The sequence below is a fragment of the Python bivittatus genome, unplaced genomic scaffold, assembly GCF_059951505.1.
Source record: "Python bivittatus isolate LINGU-HERP-01145 unplaced genomic scaffold, Pbiv_v1 ctg000020_np1212, whole genome shotgun sequence".
Classification (NCBI taxonomy): Eukaryota; Metazoa; Chordata; class Lepidosauria; order Squamata; family Pythonidae; genus Python; species Python bivittatus.
The window spans coordinates 114690402-114710268 of NW_028277030.1; the positions used below are offsets into that span (position 1 = coordinate 114690402).

General features: G+C 39.5%; 1 protein-coding gene across 17 annotated transcripts in view; it reads right to left on the reverse strand.

Moving 5' to 3' along the window:
- The window catches only part of TRERF1 (transcriptional regulating factor 1), an 80905-nt gene that overhangs the window by 37171 nt on the left and 23867 nt on the right, over positions 1-19867 (reverse strand). The window contains exon 1 of one of the 17 annotated variants that reach the window (XM_088147283.1): positions 4566-4672. The exons of the other annotated variants lie outside the window; for them this stretch is intronic. The gene's annotated coding sequence lies outside the window, so the exon portion shown is untranslated. Of the gene's footprint in view, positions 1-4565; positions 4673-19867 lie in introns of those variants that run through there. 17 annotated transcript variants of the gene reach the window in all.

The following is a 19867-nucleotide window of genomic DNA, read 5'->3' on the forward strand; positions in this document are numbered from 1 at the left end:
GATTGGCATTCAGCCCCTCCTCTTGTTCTTATTATCCTGTTCTGTCTTGCAACAATACAGATATATGAATGTGGACTCCCTGGTGCTCTCTGAGCTTGGCTGTTTGCTTGCAGATGTTTCATTACCCAACTAGATAACATGACCTAGTTGGGTAATGAAATGTCTGCAAGCAAACAACCAAACACAGAGAGCACCAAGGACTCCACAGTTCAACCATGAGCTGCATATATTCTCTTCTACTGAAGACATACAAATATCCAACAAAGATTAGTTTATATGTAATGCGAAAGTGCCTATATGAATGAGCTTTGGCAAGCCTCAGGTTTGTACATTTACCCACTTTGATTTTAAATAATCATTTCTTATGATATTCAGAATTAGGGAACTGTATTTTGTTTCAACTATAAACGGAAAACAAGTCATCCAAAATCTTAATATCATTTTGGTTTTCTCTCAAAAGCTATTGCCAACAGAAAAATCAACAGAACCAAATCAATTCCCAAGGAGCATCTGTTGAAAGACAGACCACAAAAAACAGAACAGAAAAACACTGGTTGCACCTACAGCTCACAGCTCATACCATTCAAATGTATTGTTAATAAACTACAGCTTGTACTGAACAGAAAGGAGAATGAATTTACTTCTCCTCCCTTATTGCATTAGCAGACTATCACCCAACAGCGCTATTTGGGGTTACTAACTCCCTTTTAGGGAAGAGTCATCAGAGAGATCTCTTACCCGGCACTGTAACCATTTTTACACGGAGTTTGCTGACAAAGTTGCTTGGATTCACCTCAGTCTTGATTCCACATGGCAGAGTTTGTAGTGATAGTCACAGCGTGCCATCTTATCTGGGATTCCTTTTGACTGGTGAGTTCTGAGGAAGTAGGCAGGATACTGTCTAGACCAGTGTTTCTCAATTGTGGCAACTTTAAGATGTGTGGGCTTCAACTCCCAGAATTCCCCAGCGAGCACACTGAAGTCCACACATCTTAAAGTTGCCAAAATTGAGAAACACTGGACTAGACTATCCTCTGCTGTTGGATCCCTGGCCATCCTGGCTGTTGTGGGAATGGGCAGAAAAGTGACCATGTGGATCCATGTGATGTCAATGCTTCCCCATGTGAGGGGCAAATCCCAGCTGCCTTGAAGTAGATTGTGGTGTGCTCCTTGCTGAAGGTGCCATCTCTCAATCCTGTGGCTTTGTATAATAATTTACCAGCCTCCAACCTTTTCTTTGGGGAGAAGGTTGTTCAGATTGTGGTAGTGGAGCAACTGTGCAGTATTACAAAGCAAGATTATCTGGACCCTTTTCAGTGTGGATTCAGGTCTGAGTATGGGACTAAAATGGTACTGGTCTTTCTCCTGAATAACCTGTCTAAGGATCTGGTTGGGGGTAGTGCATTTCTCCTTGTCCTTTCAAACCTCTCACTGACTTCTGACACTACTAACACTTACTGGGCCTGCAGAAGTTGGGGATTGAGGGCACGTTTTGCAATCGTTCCTCTGTGGATAATTTCAGTCTCTTGTAGTGGGGAAAGAAAGGTCAGCCCATTGGCCTCTCACTTATGGGATTTCCCAGGGGTCAGTCCTTGTCCCCTCCTTTTTAACATCTATATGAAACCTCTGGGGGAGGTCAATTGAGAATTCAAGGTATGGTATCATCAATATACCGATGATGCCCAACTATATATTGCTATCCCAGGTTGTGGGGGAGATGCTGTCAATGTTTTGTCCTGGTGCTTGGAGGCTGTGAGGGTCAATGGAAAAGAACAGGCTCAAGTCAAATCCAAGCAAGACAGGGTTGCTTTTTGTACACAGGAGCTCTTCCTGAATCGGCAGGGACTACCCATCCAGGAACAGGTTTGTAATTTGGGGGTACTTCTGGACCTGCAGTTCCTGCTTGAACAGCAGGGGAGGCTGTGGTTAGGAGGATATTTGTCCAGCTTTGGCTAGTGCACCAACTGTATCTTTACCTGGTGCAGGAGGATCTAGCAACACTAATTCATGCTCTCATCACTGCCCACATAGACTACTGCAATGTGCTTTACATGATGCTGCCTTTAAAGGGTACTTGCAAATTACAATTAGTCTACTAGAATACAGTAGCCCATGTCTTAACTGGTTCCTGAGACAGGAGCACATTAAACGTATATTGAGAGCTCTGCACTGCTTATTGGTTCGATTCTGAATAGAATTTAAAGTGATATTTAACCTATAAAGCCATTTATGGCTTGGTACCTATGGGACCACCTCCTCTGACCAGATTTGGTCCAGCCTATTAGATTGATGTAGGGAGGGCCCCACATTAACAGGATGTCAGGGGAGTTGAAGCTAGAAGTTGCTGCTTCTCTGTAGAATGGGCTCCCCACTGAGATGAGACTGGCCCCCTTCTTGGAAGCTTTTAGGAAGTTATTAAAAATTGAGCTTTTTCAAAGAGCCTTTCTGTAACATCACCTGTGCCTCTGGTTTTTCTCATTATTTTTCTCTCCTACGTTGGTTTTGTTTTTGCAAGTTGGCTTATACATTTTAATTCTGTGGTGACACTGTAACTGTTGAGGGTTGCAAGATTGCAAAAATGGAATAAATAGTAATTTTATAACTCTAAAAAACAAGGAATAAACTGCAACTCTCAAACGTCCTTTTTTGCAGCCCTAAAAACTTCATGTTTGCTGAAAACTGATGGCACAGTTCATTTCCATTTTGAAGTTTGAAACAATTAAGAGTGAACCCCAAATTAGGCATATAACAGTTAAAAAAAATAACAAAATAAACTCCAAATCATCAGTCTTCCACTGGTGGGATGTGGCTCCACCTACTTTGCAGTCCTCTAATTCCAAATGCAGCCCTTGACTACTTCAGCTCTGCAGTATTATTTAGCCTTATATAGCACTTCAATCATAACTGACTCTAATATGCATCCTTGATGACTCAATTTACAAATTACCTGAAATTGAAGACACATCCATTTCTGTTGTTATACCAAAAAATTAGCTGTACATGAATATGGATGCTTTGTCCAGCTGTTTTAGTTAATAAGCACTAATAGCTTGTCTTCAGTGAATTCACCTAACTCTGTTGAAGTTGAGTAAGCTACTGCTTTAATCTATTTTTGAGCTTTAGCCAGGCTTCAGTATTACTGTGACACTGTTCTTTGTGGTTTCTCATATTTCCTATTTCAGAAGATGATTACAGCAGTTCCTAACTAGCTATAGTTTCTTCAGAAATTTTTGATAGAAGCATCGCCTGTGATGTAATATTCTATTTTGTTTCTTCATGTAACATTATCTTAATGACTAAAAAAATAATCACACTTCCAGTTAAGCATTGCTACTCAACCAAGAAAACCATTTTAGTAATAGAACTCTTAGTGGTTGAAATGCTGACAACAGTCCCATTAGGCAGACTGCTATTATTTCCAGTTTACATTCAGAAACTAAGGCTGAAAAATAGTAACTTGCTGAAGGAGGAGACTCAGCTACATCCCATGCTACACAGATCCAACTTTCATTTTCTCATTTGGGATTCTCTTTCAGTTATTTGTGACAAGAATTACCTTCCAGTAGGTAAGCAGAGGAGTTTGCAAAAACTTGTTTTTCAAGACCATAAATTATTAACATGACTAACTTGTTTGCAAGGTTCAGTTAAATCAATTTACAATTAGGTCCTATATTTGACCTTTATTCAGAAGTCATAGTCATCATTCATTCAAAGTGCCACAGGGTGATGGAAGAGGGTCTCAAACTGGAGGATGATGTTTTGTGAAAATAGAGTGCGATCCTGTATGTCTTCTCAAAAGCAGGCCCCACTTTCCATTGAAAGTTCAATGGAACTTTCTTCCAGGTGAGCACCATCTTTCAGTCCAAAGCACCCAAATAGTCCTGTGCGACTGATTCTAGAGCAATCTCCTCCAGATGCAATCTCCCAGATCTCACAGCCAGTGTGGCTGTTCAGAAAGTCTGGATTCTGGTCTCTGAAAGTGGCCATATAGACTGGAAGAGAGCCTGCCTATGCATCCCAACGGAACCCTTAGTTCATACTATTTACAATCTACTTGTCGGAGACTGGCTCCAGTAAACTTCTATCACAAGAGATGATCTGTTGTGGTGATCTGTGACCCTCAGGACAGAAACAGATATTACACTACATGAGGAAAATCATCTCTTTCCATGCACCATGGCAACCGTAGCAACATTTTGAACTGCCTCTCACAAACATCCTGTTTATATATGATGTACTCTCTATAAGCTTTTCATTTATGATTGGCTATTTCAGGTTTGAAAAAGGAGGGCAGCAGAGGCGTGACTCAAAAACTTGACAATGTGAAGAACTGTTTTTTCATGCAGCTGGGCCCATACGGATTCAGAAGAAGCAGCCACCCTGAGTCCCTGCCAGCTAATCTGTTGCTGTTAGTACACAACAAAGTTTCTGTTTTAGGGATTAATGAGAATATATGCCAAGCGGTTCACTCGTGAGACTAGATAGCATGCAGTCCCTGTAGCTATCTGGTCTAAAAATGCAGAACGAGAAGAAACAAACGTCAAAAGGATACAAGCAGACAGTACCATTTCAACACCCTCTCCATAAAGAAATTGTTCTGTGCAAGCAAGACAAAATAAATTAAATAAAAGGCTCATCAAAACCAGCTTGTTCTCTGTTGTGCCCCTTTTCCTATTTGCAGGCCTTTCTCATGAAGACCCTTTGAAAGCAAGTCAGTTCACATACCTTCAAACCACAAGGGGGGATTTATAATGTCGTGTTCCCTTACGTCCCAGATGGGAGGCCCATCCCGTTTCTCACCATTTGACCTCACCAGCTGGCAGACTGCCATTTCCCAACTGTTTTTGGCAGCTGGAAGCAGTGACCTAGAGGAGAATCGCTGGGAGAGAAAAGAAACAAGACTTCCCTCTCTTCCAGCAACCCTCTTGAAGACTGCCATTAGCAGTATGCAGCAGTAATGGAAAAACATCCATCTGCAGCAGGATTACTGGGAGGAAGGGGAAATGAAGTTTCTTTCACTCCCAATCTTAGTGACCCCACTCAGGACAGCTACTTCTCTGATGCTACTGGTGAAAAAGTAGCAGTGTGGGAGAAGAAGGAGATGAAGGCTTCTCCTGCACCAAGGATGGCCTTTGGGGCTGAAATGATTGCCTAAACCTGGTCTACTCTTACTCTAAATTCAATCAATTCCTATGCACACAGAAATATCTGAAATTTTATACAGGTACTCCTCACTTACCGACTGCAATTGGGACTGGTAACTGTCGCTAAGCAACACAGTTGTAAAGTGAAACATCGCTCTATGAACTTATGACGTCAGTTCCGGCTGCAGTCATTAAGTGAATCATCTGCAGTTATTAAGAGTGCCTTCATGTGATCGCAACTTGCAACTTCCTGCTGGCTTCCTCACTGACTCTCTTATTAGAAACTGGCTGTTAAGGTCACAAATGGTGATGATGTGATTGTGGGACACTGCAACTGTTGTAAATGCATGATGGTAGCCAAGCACCCAAATCATAATCATGTGATCGCAGGGACATCGTGACAACACAACTTCAAGGACTGGTCGTAAATCTCCTTTTTCAGCACTGTTGTAACTTTGAACAGTCGCTGAATGAGTGATTGGTAAATGAGGACTACCTGTATATATTTTGGTATATACCTAACTACTTTAAACAGAAGTGGTACAAATACCAATCCACTGGGGCAATCTGCAGTTAAATCAAAACAAAGCAAAACAATGCTGTAATTTCCAAAAGCAAGATAACTGGAGCAACTCAGATCTTATATATTAGAAACTTAAAGCTAATATTAATTTGACAAACCTAAAGTCAGTCCCAAAAATAGATCAGAGCAAAAGAAAACGACCCCCAATAAACCACAAGCAATACCCTCAAATGTATTACAGTAGAGAACTTTAATTTGGTAAGCAAATGGCGTATGGTCAAAGTGCATAGTTTTATGACTTGGTCTCATTAAAAAGACATAGATAATGCTCATAATAATTTCATAAATTTTTTATGTATTTTACCATAATTGTTCATAAAAAGTGGTCATAACTTTTTACTTGTAAAGCAATAATTCACTATTTCCCCACTCATCTTTTTGCATGCAGGGATATTTGTGAGCTGAATCATAGTAATGTTTATAACTATTGGGTTTCAGTGATATGGAGGGATCTGAACAGTAATGAGAAGATGAAGGAAGATTTTCTTTCTTTTTTTAAACTTTTCTCCAAGGAACTGGGAGGAGTACTGAGTAGAAAGTACACACACACACAAATTGACCCTTTATAGATTTTCATGTCTCTAGATTTAAAACATCCTACTCATCACCAAATCCAATACAGACTTTAAATTTTTTTAAAAAAAAAATCTAAAATGGATATAGAAAAACAAACTTGTAGAATTGCAAATTATTGCAGAAAATACTGTTCCGTTACTGGACTTTTCATAAAAAAGAAATGGAGAACTTCATGATCGCAGTTGTCCTTTTACCCAGATCCTACCCACAAGGTATGCTCCCCATCAAACCATCCTGGCAGCAACATTTAGGAAGATGGCATTGCTCCTTTGGGAGGTACAGAATAAACTAAACAGTCCTCCTCTTCTCTTTTGCACACCCTAACTGCTAGAAGAGAACAGGAGAAAGCATCAGCAGATCACAAGACCCATGGGGGAAAAAAGAAATCATGTGTGTCTGGCACCTTCCCGTAGAGGCTATATGCTGCATCGGTTCCAATTTATTTATTTAGCAGTGATCTTTAGTATATTTTAATAGGAGTGGTTCATATTTATACCCAGGATTGTGTATTTTTTCCCCCACTGTAACCAAAATGAAATTGAAGGGAGAAGGAAAAAAGGAAACCACCCATGTATCTCAAAAGTCTCAAACTCAAATTGTAACAAGGTTCACATGATGACTAATCAGATGAAGGGCCACAGCACTGAAGCTTTTAAAAGGCTCCACATGACATTCTCATTGACAAGCTGATGGAGTGGGGTTTGGATAGCACTCAGTAAGGGGGCCCACAACTAACTGGCTGGCTGGCTGGCTTCATCAGAAAGTCAACATTAATGGTTCTACATCAAGTTGGGCAGCAGTAACTACAGGTTTCGGTAATTGAGGCCAATATTATTGAACATTTTTGTTAGTGTTCTGTATGATGAGCTGCTTATCAGTTTGGTAAATCACATAAAATTGGGAAGTCTGGCCAATACCCAGGATGACAGAAAGAGCCTGGGTAGGCTGGAAGACTGTCTGAGGGGAATAAAATATCATTTGAGGGGGGGAAATGTAAGGGTATTAAATTTAGGGAGAAAAAAGTAGGATACATAGACAAGATGGGGGGATCCATGGTTTGGAAACACTAGTTGGAAAAGGACTTGGGTATGGACATTGACAACAAGCTGAAGATGAGACAGAAACATGAGTTAGTTGCTAGAAGTAGAACACAGTTCTGGGCTATAGTAGAAGCATCACTGTATCAAAGACATGTGAAGTCATTACTGTATTCCTGTCTACTTGGCAGTAATGAGACCACGCCTGGAATATGGTATGATTCTGAGCACTCCATTTCCAGAAACATATTGACAGCTTGAAGAGACCAGTTGAGGTCAACAAAAATGGCACAGGGACCTCAGGACATTCACTATATAAGGACAGTCTGAAGGAACGTGTGATATTCAGTTTGAAGAAAAGACAACTTAAGGAAAACTGTCTTCAGGTACTTAAAAGGAAACTACAGGAAAGATGTTCATGAACTATTTTCCACGGCTACAGAAACTAGGATAAGAAATAACAACTTGCAACTACTAGATTTCACTTAACTCTAAGGAAAGGCTTTCTGATAGTAAGATCTGTACATCAGTGGAACAATCTACCTATGAAGTTTGTGGATTCTCGATTTTTGGAGGATTTTAATAAGAGGTTGGGCAACAACCTCTCAAGGATGGTATAAATGGTTTCTCTGCACACTGCAGATGGTTGGTCTGACCAGTCCTTCCAACTCTACAATTCTACACAGATACAAAAGTGAGTAAAAAATGAACAAATTGAAGAGTAGCACAGCATGCCATTAAACATAACTTTAATAGATATACTTTACTGTAAAACAAATCAGAGCTGCAAAACAGCCATTTCACTTTGACTATTTAGCCTGTAGCCTTTTTCAGTAACCAGAGCACCAATAGTCAGTTTTACTAATAGGATGATACCTTTTCAAGATCATACCTGGAATGATATAGCCTATGAAATCCATCTCATTAAGATCTGCCAAATTCCCACTTTTCTTTTTCTTCTCTCTCCTTGAGCAAAGAGCTATTTTTTCCCTTTGGAATCTTCTTGTTCCCTTTCCCTCTTCTTCTCTTTCCTTGCTTGGTTCAATCCTTCCTTCCTAACTGGAAAAATTCTAGAAAATATCATGAAGCATTTAGAGCAAGGTAATTGTTAGAAGCTAGCATGGGTTTGTTAAACATGCCAGCCACATCTTATTGCTTTCTGGATAAAATTACTAGATTTAATAGACCAATGGAATACTGTGGATGTAGTGTATTTAGCCTTCAGTAAGGTATTCTATAAAGTTGACCATTGCATCCCTTTTGATAAAATGCAACAATGTGGGATGCATGGTCCCACTATCAGATAGTTTTACAGCTGGTTGACCCAATGTATGGTCTTTAACGGTTCTATATCAACATGGAGGGAGGTATCCGGAAGAGATACCTCAGGCCCAGTGTTCAACATCTTCATGAATGACAGACAAGGGAATACAAGGGATGATCATCCAACTTGCAAATGAAGGGTGTGGGGGATCATCCAACTTCCAAACCCCAGAGAAGGGTGTGGGGGATTTCTAACACCTCAGAAGACAGGCACAAAGTGCAAAAGGATATTGATAGAATTGAGAGACTGCTTAATGGTGAGAAATGTAGGGTTTAGGACTCTGCAGTTAGAGAGAGAAAAAAACAAGATGCATCAGTACGAGATAGATGGTACCTGGCTCAGCAGTAGCTCAGAAGTAGGATGCCCAGATCTTTCTTCATAATCTGTAGACTACAGATTGAGCATGAGCCAGTAGTGTGCTGCAGCTGCCAAAACAGCTAATGCGTCAATAAAGATCAAAATCATAGGAAGTGATAGTTCCAGACTATACTGCATTGATCAGACTGACCTGGAATACTGTGTCAGGTTCTGGTTGCTGCAATACAAGAAAGATGCTAAGGAACTGAAAAGACTGCAAAGAAAAGCAATGAGGAGAAGGTTAGGGTTAGCTTGAATCTAAATCCTATGAAGTACAATGAAAAGAACTAGGTATGTTTGGTCTAAAGAAAAGAAGGCTAAGGGGAGACATGATACTAGTTAAATCCTGAAACTCTGAGTGCTCCATCACTGGAGGTTTTTCAGCAAAGGCTGGACAACAATTTGTCTGAGATGATATGAGGATTCCTGCCCCAGCCAGAAGATTCAACTGGAAGACCTCCAAAATCCCTTTCGATTCTATGATTCTATGACTCTACGAGTCTATGATCCTGCTTGCTTGCTTGTCATCTTTTCCACTCCTTGCCTGACAGAGAGAACCTACAACAGGATGGCCAGACCTGGTCCCTCTTCGTTGCTTCTTCTTCTTCCTTGGGCAACACCAGCCTTCCCTCCCCACTGGTTCTGCCCAGAAAGCCTTGTGCCAACTCAGAAGCAGCATCTGCCTCAAACTGGATGACAACTCCATGAAGGCGGTGCTGCTCAGCCTAAGAAGCCTCTGGGCACTGTCTGTGCAGCCCAGCCAAACAGGGCCCACTTGCTGTGAGATCTGCTGGTGAGGCTGAGGTGAGTTGTTAGTCTCTACTCTTCCTGGAGCAGCGTTTCTCAACCTTAGCAACTCTAAGATATGTGGACTTCAACTCCCAGAATTGCCCAGCAAGCATGAGTACTTGAGCAGAAAGACTAGGGTGATAAATCTGAATCTAAGAAATAGAATTTGATGGAAATCCATTTTTATAACTTGTCAAAGGCTTTTTCAGATTTTATGAAGCCACTTGAGGTGTTTCATAATTCTCTAACTATACTGCCAAAATATCTAATAATAATCTAATATTAACAGGAGATTGGTTTTCTTTCCAAGAAACCAGACTGCAAGATAAATTACTGATTGTAATACCTTTGGAAATCTTCATCCAGATTGTAGTCAGATACTGGATGATAACTTGCACAATTTGTTGGGTCCTTCCCTGTTACTGTATAACCATTATATAAGCCTCACAGTCATGGAGAAAATCTATGTGGTTGCTAAGAGTCAGCACCGACTTAATGGTACATAATCAATCCATTAATCAACACCTCACAGAGTGATAAGGGACTTTTTTTCAAAACACTTATATATCTCTGAACAGTATAGGAGCCAAGCCCTCTTTATGATTTTTATAGTATTCTGTGGCCCATGGACCTTCCTGGATGCTACAGATTCAATTGTGTCAACTATTTCCCACAGCATTAGAAGTGCAGCTAAATCTTTTGAATGAAGGTGAGAAATGTTTACTCCATTTGCAAAATTATTCATCTGTTCCACAGGTATCTCCACATTTGTACTATATAGATCTGAATAAATATCAGAAATTTTTTCCCCCCTGAATTTTACATTGTGGGTATTATATTACACCATTTCAACTGTTTCAGTTGAGAAGCCAACAATTAACCTATTTTTTCCCATTGTCTCCAATTTGTCTGCTATTTATATTTATTTTTTATTTATATTGTGTATTCATTTAATCGATTCATATAATTGCCCATCTCACATGCGACTCTGGGTGGCTTACAATATTAAAAATAATAAAAACATATACAAAATATAAAACCTATAGTGCCCCCCCCCAAAAGATCAGAAAGCCACACTCCGACATTCAACATAACCAAGCACAAGCTCTGTCCAACACTTGGGGCCCCAGGTTTGAGCACAGAGTGACATCTTTAGGGCCCTACAAAAGGCCAACAGGAACATAGCCAATCTGATCTCCAGTGGGATAGCATTCCAGTGGGCAGGTGCCATGACAGAAAAGGCTCTCCTCCTTAATATATTAATATGCTTTAATAAGTACTCCATATCCAAAGCATACAACTGATTAACTGCCAACCAAGCAAGTCTAAAAGGGCTAATTTCAAAATATAATTACCTGCTTACATATTCAAGTTTCCTTTACATTCTTTTCCAAATTACTATGGTAAAGTTATTTTATTTTTTTCTTCCATGAGGTATATGTCATACTATTACCTTTACAAAGGCTTTAAACACTTCCTAAACAATCCTATTTATTGCTCACTTATCTATTTGGGAAAAAAATCTTTTTATTCTTTTTGTTGTTGATCAGCAAAACTTAGGATCCTCTAATAATTATTAAAATACTCCCTAACACCAACTTGACATTTCCTATAAAACCCCAATCAGAATGTAACTGACTCTTGTAATTGAATCCACAGAATAGTTTTCAATCAAATTACTTGCAGATCAGGATATTAAAAATAATCCAAATAAGAACATGTACTGTGAGGAATTGAAAGGAATGTATATCCTTGTTAAGTTCAATTTGTCTCCATATATCAACCAAACTAAATTTCTGAAGATGTGTGTGGAGAGCTCTCCATCTTTGTAAATGACTTTTCTGGAAATTTTATTTTGATGAACCGATGGTTCCAAAACAAAATTAAAATATAGAGGCACTATTAGTGGTCCATCTGCAAATGAAAATGATTTGCATGAAAGAAGGAACAACGGGTGTACAGTACATAAAGAGTGTGCTTCTGCTCATTTTGTTATATGGAAATAGGAACCGGGTAGGTCAGGAGAAACTTGAAAGTTAAAAATAGAGGGAACAGGGTTCTTAAAAAGTGTGTGTGGCAAAACAAGATACAGGGTCAAGAATGAATAGGTGTCAAATGAATGTGGACGGAATAAAAAAGGAGTAATCATTACAAAGTATACTGTATCAGTACTATCAGTACAAGTATACTGAAGAAGGCAAAGATTGAATAGACTGATTTGATGGAGTTAATACTAAAAAAGAAGTGGGAAATGTAAAGAATCAAAGACAGTGTATGAACGGGATGGAAATGGTTTACTAGATAGGTATGAAGAGTTATAGTGAATGATGTTGGTGTAAATTAGATTTAGGTGGATTTCTTTTTCTAATATACAGTATGCGCTTTTTTAGCTCACTTTTTCTTATTCCTTTTCAGCACTATGCATGATGTTTTACCCATAAGGAACAAGCATGAATATGAAAGGATGCAAATGAACGTCCCAATGATGTATGTATGTATGCTGGTGGGAATTTTTAAAAACCTCAGAAAGTTAATTTTGCCCACTCGTGTGATGTCCTGCCTGCCCCTACTCAGCAGATGTTGAATAGTGTCTGAATACATACTGGCTCTGGCTAGACGTATCACTAGCAACATCAACATCACAAGAAAAATGTTCTCTGGGCTGTCATATTAGCTACAGGAAATCTTTCCTAGTCTTCTTTCTTCATTTGCATATAGATAAAAAAGGAGATATTGTAATCAACTTTCCTTCATTTTAATGGAAGTATAATTGCAAAGAATGTCACGTCTCCATTTTGTAAATCTCCCAGTCAGTCCCTAAAATGTAACTTTAAGAATACTCAGGTCATTTATTCTGTGTATTTACACTGTTTAGTTGCTTAATTTAAAAGAATGGATTGAATTTATAAACACCCTGACATTATATACAATTGATCTGAGCAAATATTAACAAAAACGCTTGAAGGTACAGCAGATAAATGTTAGACAGTAAGTTAATCAGGGAAGATTTAAGGGAATAACCACAAACTTTAATTAAAGGAGTACAAGATACTTTAGGATTTAAAAACAAGAGATTATTGAGGAACATGATGATACAGCAGTGATTTAAGGAGAACTTCACTAATACTACTAATGATAAATCTTTACTGGAGCCTTTCTATATAATTAAATAGAGAGGATCCTGATAAATTAACCTAGACTCCTGGGATGATATTCATGGGGTTGGGATTGATTGGTCCCCCGCTTCAGAAGATGGAGGGATGGAATATGACATTGGGGTCTTCCTCTTCCTTTTACCCCAGCTACTGTGGCTACCTATTTCTAAGCTGATGAAAGCTGTGCAATGATCTGCTTGCTTTGCTAATGTTTTTGGTTTTCTTATAATTTTACCCCTCCACCCTCCTGTACTTAGTTGTATTGTATTATATTGTTGTATAATATATTGTTTTAATGTGTGCATTGTTTATGAATGGCGTGTTTTTTTAACAACATTTCCATTTTCTAGGGTATTAGCTATCCCTGGTGGTTAAAATGTTGGACTGGTACCAGACAGACCAAGACTCAAGTCCATCCTCAGCCATAAAAGCTCCCTGGAAGACTATGAGTCAGTCATTCCTTCTCTCAGCCCAACCAACCTCACAGGATTCTTATGGAGAAAAATGGAAAGAAGAAGAACTACGTATACCACCTTTTGCTCCTGAATGAAAGGTGGGATATAAATGTAACAAATAAATCACACATATGGTAAGCATTCTCTCAACCTTTCCATCTAAATCATTCATGATAATACTGAACAATGGAAGATCTAAGCCTGTCTATTTGATAATACTCTCCAATTTGATGAGAATTCACTGATGAGCATTCTTCCGGTACGATTTGAGCCAGTTATATATTCACTTGTCATGTCATCCAGCCCACACTTAAATAGCTTGCTGATCAGAACCTCATGGGGTACTTTGTCAAACGCTTTGCTGAAATCAAGATATATTATGTTTACAGCGTTTCCATCTGATCAAAAAATGAGATCTGGCTACTTGATAAGTTTTATTTTTGACAAATCTGTGGTGACCTCTAATAATTTTGCAGTTTATCTCTTTACAATCTGTTTTAGAATCTTTCCAGGAATCAATGACCAACTCCATTGTCTGTAGTTTGCTGGATATTCTTCCTCCACTGCTTTGAAGATGGGGACACACGCTTCTCTCCAGTCAACTGGCACTTCACGGATCTCAAGGCCAGACCATCATCTAGTATCCTAGGAAGCAATTAATTTGGTCCTGGAGATTTCAACTCATTCAAATAAGGAGGCATTCTCTGACTACGTTTCTATCAATTTCAAACTTCAATCTTGTTCCTTAATCTGGTTCTTTACAAATTCCTTTCACAGTACCCTTTCTGTTGTAGATGACTGAACCAAAACAGGAACCAAGCAGTTCTTCTTTTTGTTATTGGTTAATGTGTTGCTGTCTTCACTGAGCATATGGTTTACTGATTCTTTTCGCTTACTTTTATCTTTTATTTTGAACATATCTAAATAAGCCCCTTTTGCTATTCTTAGGATCCTTCACTGACTTCAGCTCATTCTGAGTTTTCACTTTCCAGATATCAGCTCTACAGTTTTTAGCTATCTTTCTGCACTGTATTTTCTGACCTGTCCCTTTTTCCATTTCCTGTATATGCCCTTACTTATTTTCAATGGATTATAAATTCTAAGACACACACTGAAAGAATATAAAGTACAAAAACCATTTCAGACATATAATCATTTCAACACAAGATTTCCCCAAATACATATACAATGGAATAGCATTAACACTTATTAGTGCTCACAAAGTCAAAAGCAAACCATTTAAAACCAGAACTGGCCGCTACCCAAACCAAGAGCAGATAGAAACTGTTATTTTCCACCCAAAAGAGATCTTCTTCTAGCTCTTTAGGTGGGAAAAAGAAGTGCAAGAAATCTGATTTTATTAAGAGAGCTCACATATGATACACAATAACTGCTGGGATTTTTTCATAAAAGCCTTATAGTTTTACTGCAATAATCTCCTTATCTGAGCCTGTATTCTGGGAAATATATTCTTGCTGTGTTTTGCCTTGTTAGCCGAGACTGGCCAGATACATGGGAAAGCAGGAAAGGTGTTTGTTGAGCTATGGTCATGTGCGTGCATGTATGTATGTGTGCAGAGAGAGAGAGAGATTAAGTTTCTAAAATTAAGTGGGCACAGATATTATCTTTCCAAAAAATTAGCCCACGCTATTTAAGTAAAGAATCACCTGTATTTATAGATGTATAACAACTCTGCATGCCTTACAGAAATGTGGATTTAATCAATCTTCCTCTTCTTTTCAGTAACAGTGACTAAGTATACAGTCCAGTCCACAGTTCATAATGTCACCTGCTTTCAGGAGCTGAGTTGATTTTCAACCCTATTCTGCTTTATTTTAAACTGCTGTAAACCTGTACTGAATGGCTGCATTTCTTCAAACCATTAGCAGGAACTTGTGTTTTGCTTCCTAACTCATGGATCAAGCCAGCCATGATTCTCTCTCCCCTTTTCAAATGTCCAGCATCTGTTTTCTAGAGCTTAACTCTTCTAATGTGCAGAACGTAACTCCTCACTCCTCAAAGCCATCTTGGCAACACACGAGCATTTAACCTTCACATTTCAGAAGGGATTTTAAATGGAACAGAAGAATATTGCAAAATGGCTGGGAAGTCTTCAGAGGATTTCAATACTTCCGAGTGCATCTGTTACAATCACTCTCCCTTGCGTAGCTTCCCCCAGGTAGTAACGCTGCCTCGTCTATGAAAAGAATAGTCTGAGAAGCTGCCCTGGCCCACTATTTCTTCAGTATTCACAAAACCTGCGAAGAAGCCTCTCTTTTGCCAAGGTTTCAATTATTAAATGATTTTTATATTTTAAAAATATTAAATTATCTTTTTTATTTTAATCTGTGTTTTAAACTTTTTATATTTCATTTTTGCTGCTGAATTTTGTTAGCCACTTGGAATACTTGCTGGAGTAGAAAGGCGGGGTATAAAGCAAATAAATAGACTTATTTTTTTGCAAATCCTCAAAGGCATCAAAATACTGACAAATATGGATGCAAGAAATTTTTATAGCACAAACATTTCCTTTCTGCACGGGGTCTGGTTTAGATTTTTGTTGCACCAGGAGCTACCAAAGCTTAGAATGGGGCACTGATTGAATTACATTCTACGTACTCTCTTACTAGTAAGCTGTAGGATAACTAACCACAGGCTCAAAATGCTCCCTGCATATTCACTGAATTTTGAAATTGATGGAAAGGAAGATGATCACTCACCAGATTCAAACTATTTTTCTGTGCCAAAATGCTAATTGTATGTGTCAAAATACTATGAGTGACCCATGACAGTGTGAAAATATAGCAGAACTAAGATATGCAGAGCTCCCTGTGGAGCATATATTTAAGGGCAATGTGGATTTTGCTCCTTTATTTATTATACTGATATCCCACTGCAATCCAAATAAGGACTCTCAGCAGTTCAGACAGACATATGCAGCTAAAATGTCCACAATTTTTATTTAGAAATAAAACATAGTAGGAAAAAAAGAGAAAATAACAGTAAATTATGGCAGTTTCCAAATGCTCTACCGAAGAACTGCTTTAAACTGCTTATGGAAGACACGGAGGAAGCCAATCTAATTTCAATCAGGAAATTATTCCAAAAGGCCTGCACTTTCCACCCAGGAAAGATCACGTAGCTAAAGAATGCAGTCCTGAAGTCAACTTGGTGTCAAGCCATAAAGTGGTGTCTACTTTATGGATTAAAAGTAGCCCTTTATATTGCAGTAGCCAGTACAGGGCCTATAGTATAGGAGTTATCTACTCCCAATGCCTGGTGTTAGTGAGTACACAGGTATTTGTATTTTAGACTATGTGCATTTTCCAAGTGGTTTTTAAAGGCAGCCCCAAGTAGAACATGTTTCAATGGTCCAGATGGGTAGTGATAAGGGAATTAACCATGGTAGCAAGGTCTTCCCACCCTGCAGAGCTGCAACTAGCGTATCAGCCAAAGCTGGACAAAGCACCCCTGGCTGCAGCTTCCAACTAGTAGGAGCTATGTTTCCAATTCATGCACCTGCTCCTTCAGAGGTAATACCTTCCCATCAAGAGATAGCACTGGAGGAAACACAATCCTCATGGATAAACTGTAGCTCTGTCTAGCTTGGGTTCAGTTTGAGCTTGTTCCAGAACCTCACAGCCTCTAGGTACCAGGAGAGGACTTCAGTGGCATCTCCAACATGGCCCAAAGTCATGATGTAAAGTCTATTTATGATATTGAACCTCCAAACGTCAAATGACCTCCTTCAATGGCTTCATGTAGATATTAAAAGGTACAGGGGAGAAGAGTGACCCCATAGCACTCCATAAGGAAGTGACTACCAGGCTGACCTCTCCTGGCCCCCCATCTGGAAGCATCCACTAAGGAAGGGGAGGAACCACTATAGTACAATCCCTTCAAACTCCATTCACTGCATATGGTCCAGTAGGGTGCTATGGCCAATGGTACCAAAGCCACAGAGGTAGACTTAGAGGTCCAGGACAGGCACATACCCACCACATTGGTCATCCACTTCAGTGACCAATGCCATTTCTGTCCCATCTATAGGTCTAAACCCTGTTGGGAAAGGGTCCAGATAATGGAGACCAGGCAGTAGTTATATAACATCTGTAGATCCAAGGAGAGCATCTTAAGGATGGAAACACAACTCAGACTGCCAGCAACTCCTACTCCTGCAATGAGGTATTAACCACCTCCCTGTTCCAGATAACCACCTCTGCTTCTGCTTGCTTGCAGAAGCCAGGAGGGGCAAGGATCCAGCCTGCAAGCGGCAGAAAATTTCCTAGAAGCCACCCTATCCATTTCATTGCAGGTTACAGACCAAGAGACCCAGGTATCATGGCAAGACAGTAGCCCACTCAACATCCTGGAATCTGGCAATGTGGAACCAAACTGGAATGAATACAAGCAACTTTGTCCTCAAAGAGCTTAGCTAACTTGTCATAGTCACCAGGTGGGAGTTCTTGCTGCAGTTATCATATATACAAAGGAAATCAGCTACCCTAAGCAAGGCTGCTGTTGATGCAATAAGGGAGAAGTAAAGATGTTTTGCCTCTTATAGCCAAGGTATAGGCCTGAAGATAGGCTTGTATCTGTTCTTTGGTCAGACCCACTTTTTGTTTTTCTCTGCTGAAGCTCTAGGTGCTGCTTCTGTTGCTTCACTTTCCAGAGGTCCTCATTAGACTAAGAAACAACCAGGACCAGCCAATGAAGAGAGGCTGCATGGGGGTGATTTCATCAAATCCCCTGTTGCCAGTGATCAACCAGGCTTTCAACAGATTCAGCTGCCAAATCATTGGGAAACTCCTCAAGTGCCTGCCAGAAACCATCTAGTTCCATTAGATGCTGGGAGCAGATCAGTTGAATAGATCCTGCCCTGCAGAGGTGGGTGGTGGTTGTCAAACTCTTTCTTTCCCTCCCTCCCTCCCTTCCTCTTTCTTTTCTATCAATCAATCAATCAATTAATCAAAGTTATATGGACGCCCATCTCACAAAAAGTGACTCTGGGTGGTATACAAATGTTGTACACCATTTGGACCAGGAAAGGGAAAAAAGAAATTCCCTCCACATTCAAATCAGCTGCTCCAAGGTCAAAATGAGTTTAACACATGCCCTCCTATGTATGTCAGGTGAGAGATTAGGTGGGACATGCCCATGGCTGCTCTGGAAGCCATACTCCATGGTATGGAGATTGAAGACCCTCAGCATCAACCTGCAAGGGGTCTCCACCACCAGCCTAGAGACCAGATCCAGAAGCCCAGAGAGGGAGCCTGGCAGAGATCAGAGTGGCCGGTACACTAGCAGGATTCCCAGTTTGTTCATATGGCCCAACCCAACATACAGGCACTCATACACCATTACCTTAGGAACAGTAGCCCTGATCACATATAAGGACTTACAACAGATCAAGACCCTCCTCCTCCCCAGTCTTGGCCCTGAAGTTGGCGCATGACCTGAAACTCGGTAGAGTCAATTTCAGGTATGGCTGCATTGCCCCCCTTGCCCCGCCAGGTCTCAGTTATACATGCCAGGTCTGCCTATTTGTCTTTTATTTAATATAATTTTATTAAAAACAAGAGTAAAAATTAATACAAACTAAAATAGAGTAAGAAGGAAAAAAGAAAAAGGAAGAAATAAAAGAGAAAGCTAAAGTGCAAAAAGAAAAAAAAAGAAAAAAGATATAAAGAAGTGGCTTCTAATCTTTACAGCAGTTACATCAATTATAAGTAGATTTACCTTTTCTCTAAAGTTACATTGTGACTTTCTTCTTTCTATAATCTAATCATCAAAACCATAGACCATAAATTCATTTTTTCCTGTTTTACACAAAAAGTCCATAAGGGGTTTCCAGTCAGCAATAAATGTATTGTCTTTTCTCTAATCAATTTGGCTATCTCGGCAAGTTCTATCATCTTCACCAACCATTCCTCTGTTGTAGGTATTGGCAAATCTTTCCATCTTTGTACGTACAATAATCTTGCTGCAGTTATCATATATAAAAACAAAGTTCCATGACTTTTTTCCAACTGTTTATCCATCAGTCCCAAGGGGAAAACCTCTGGTTTCAGTTGTGTATTAATCTTTAAAATCCTCTGAATCAGTGTACATATCTGAACCCAAAAGCTTCTAGCTTTTTTGCATGTTCATCAAGCATGATAAAATGACCCTTCTTGTTCACATTTCCAACAATGATTTGAAGTACCTTTATACATTCTAGATAATTGTCCTGGTGTCATATACCAATGGTACATCATTTTATTCAGGTCTGCCTGTTTGTGCACCACCAAGTCATGGATAGTCAAGGACTTGTTACAGACAGATTTGGCATTGATCACTAGCACTTTGAGGTTAGGAACATTGATAATCAGGCCACCTGAGCCCCGGACTGGAATTGCCTTGTGTGAATTATGTGTGAATCATTGCTGCGCAAGATATTATTTGTTA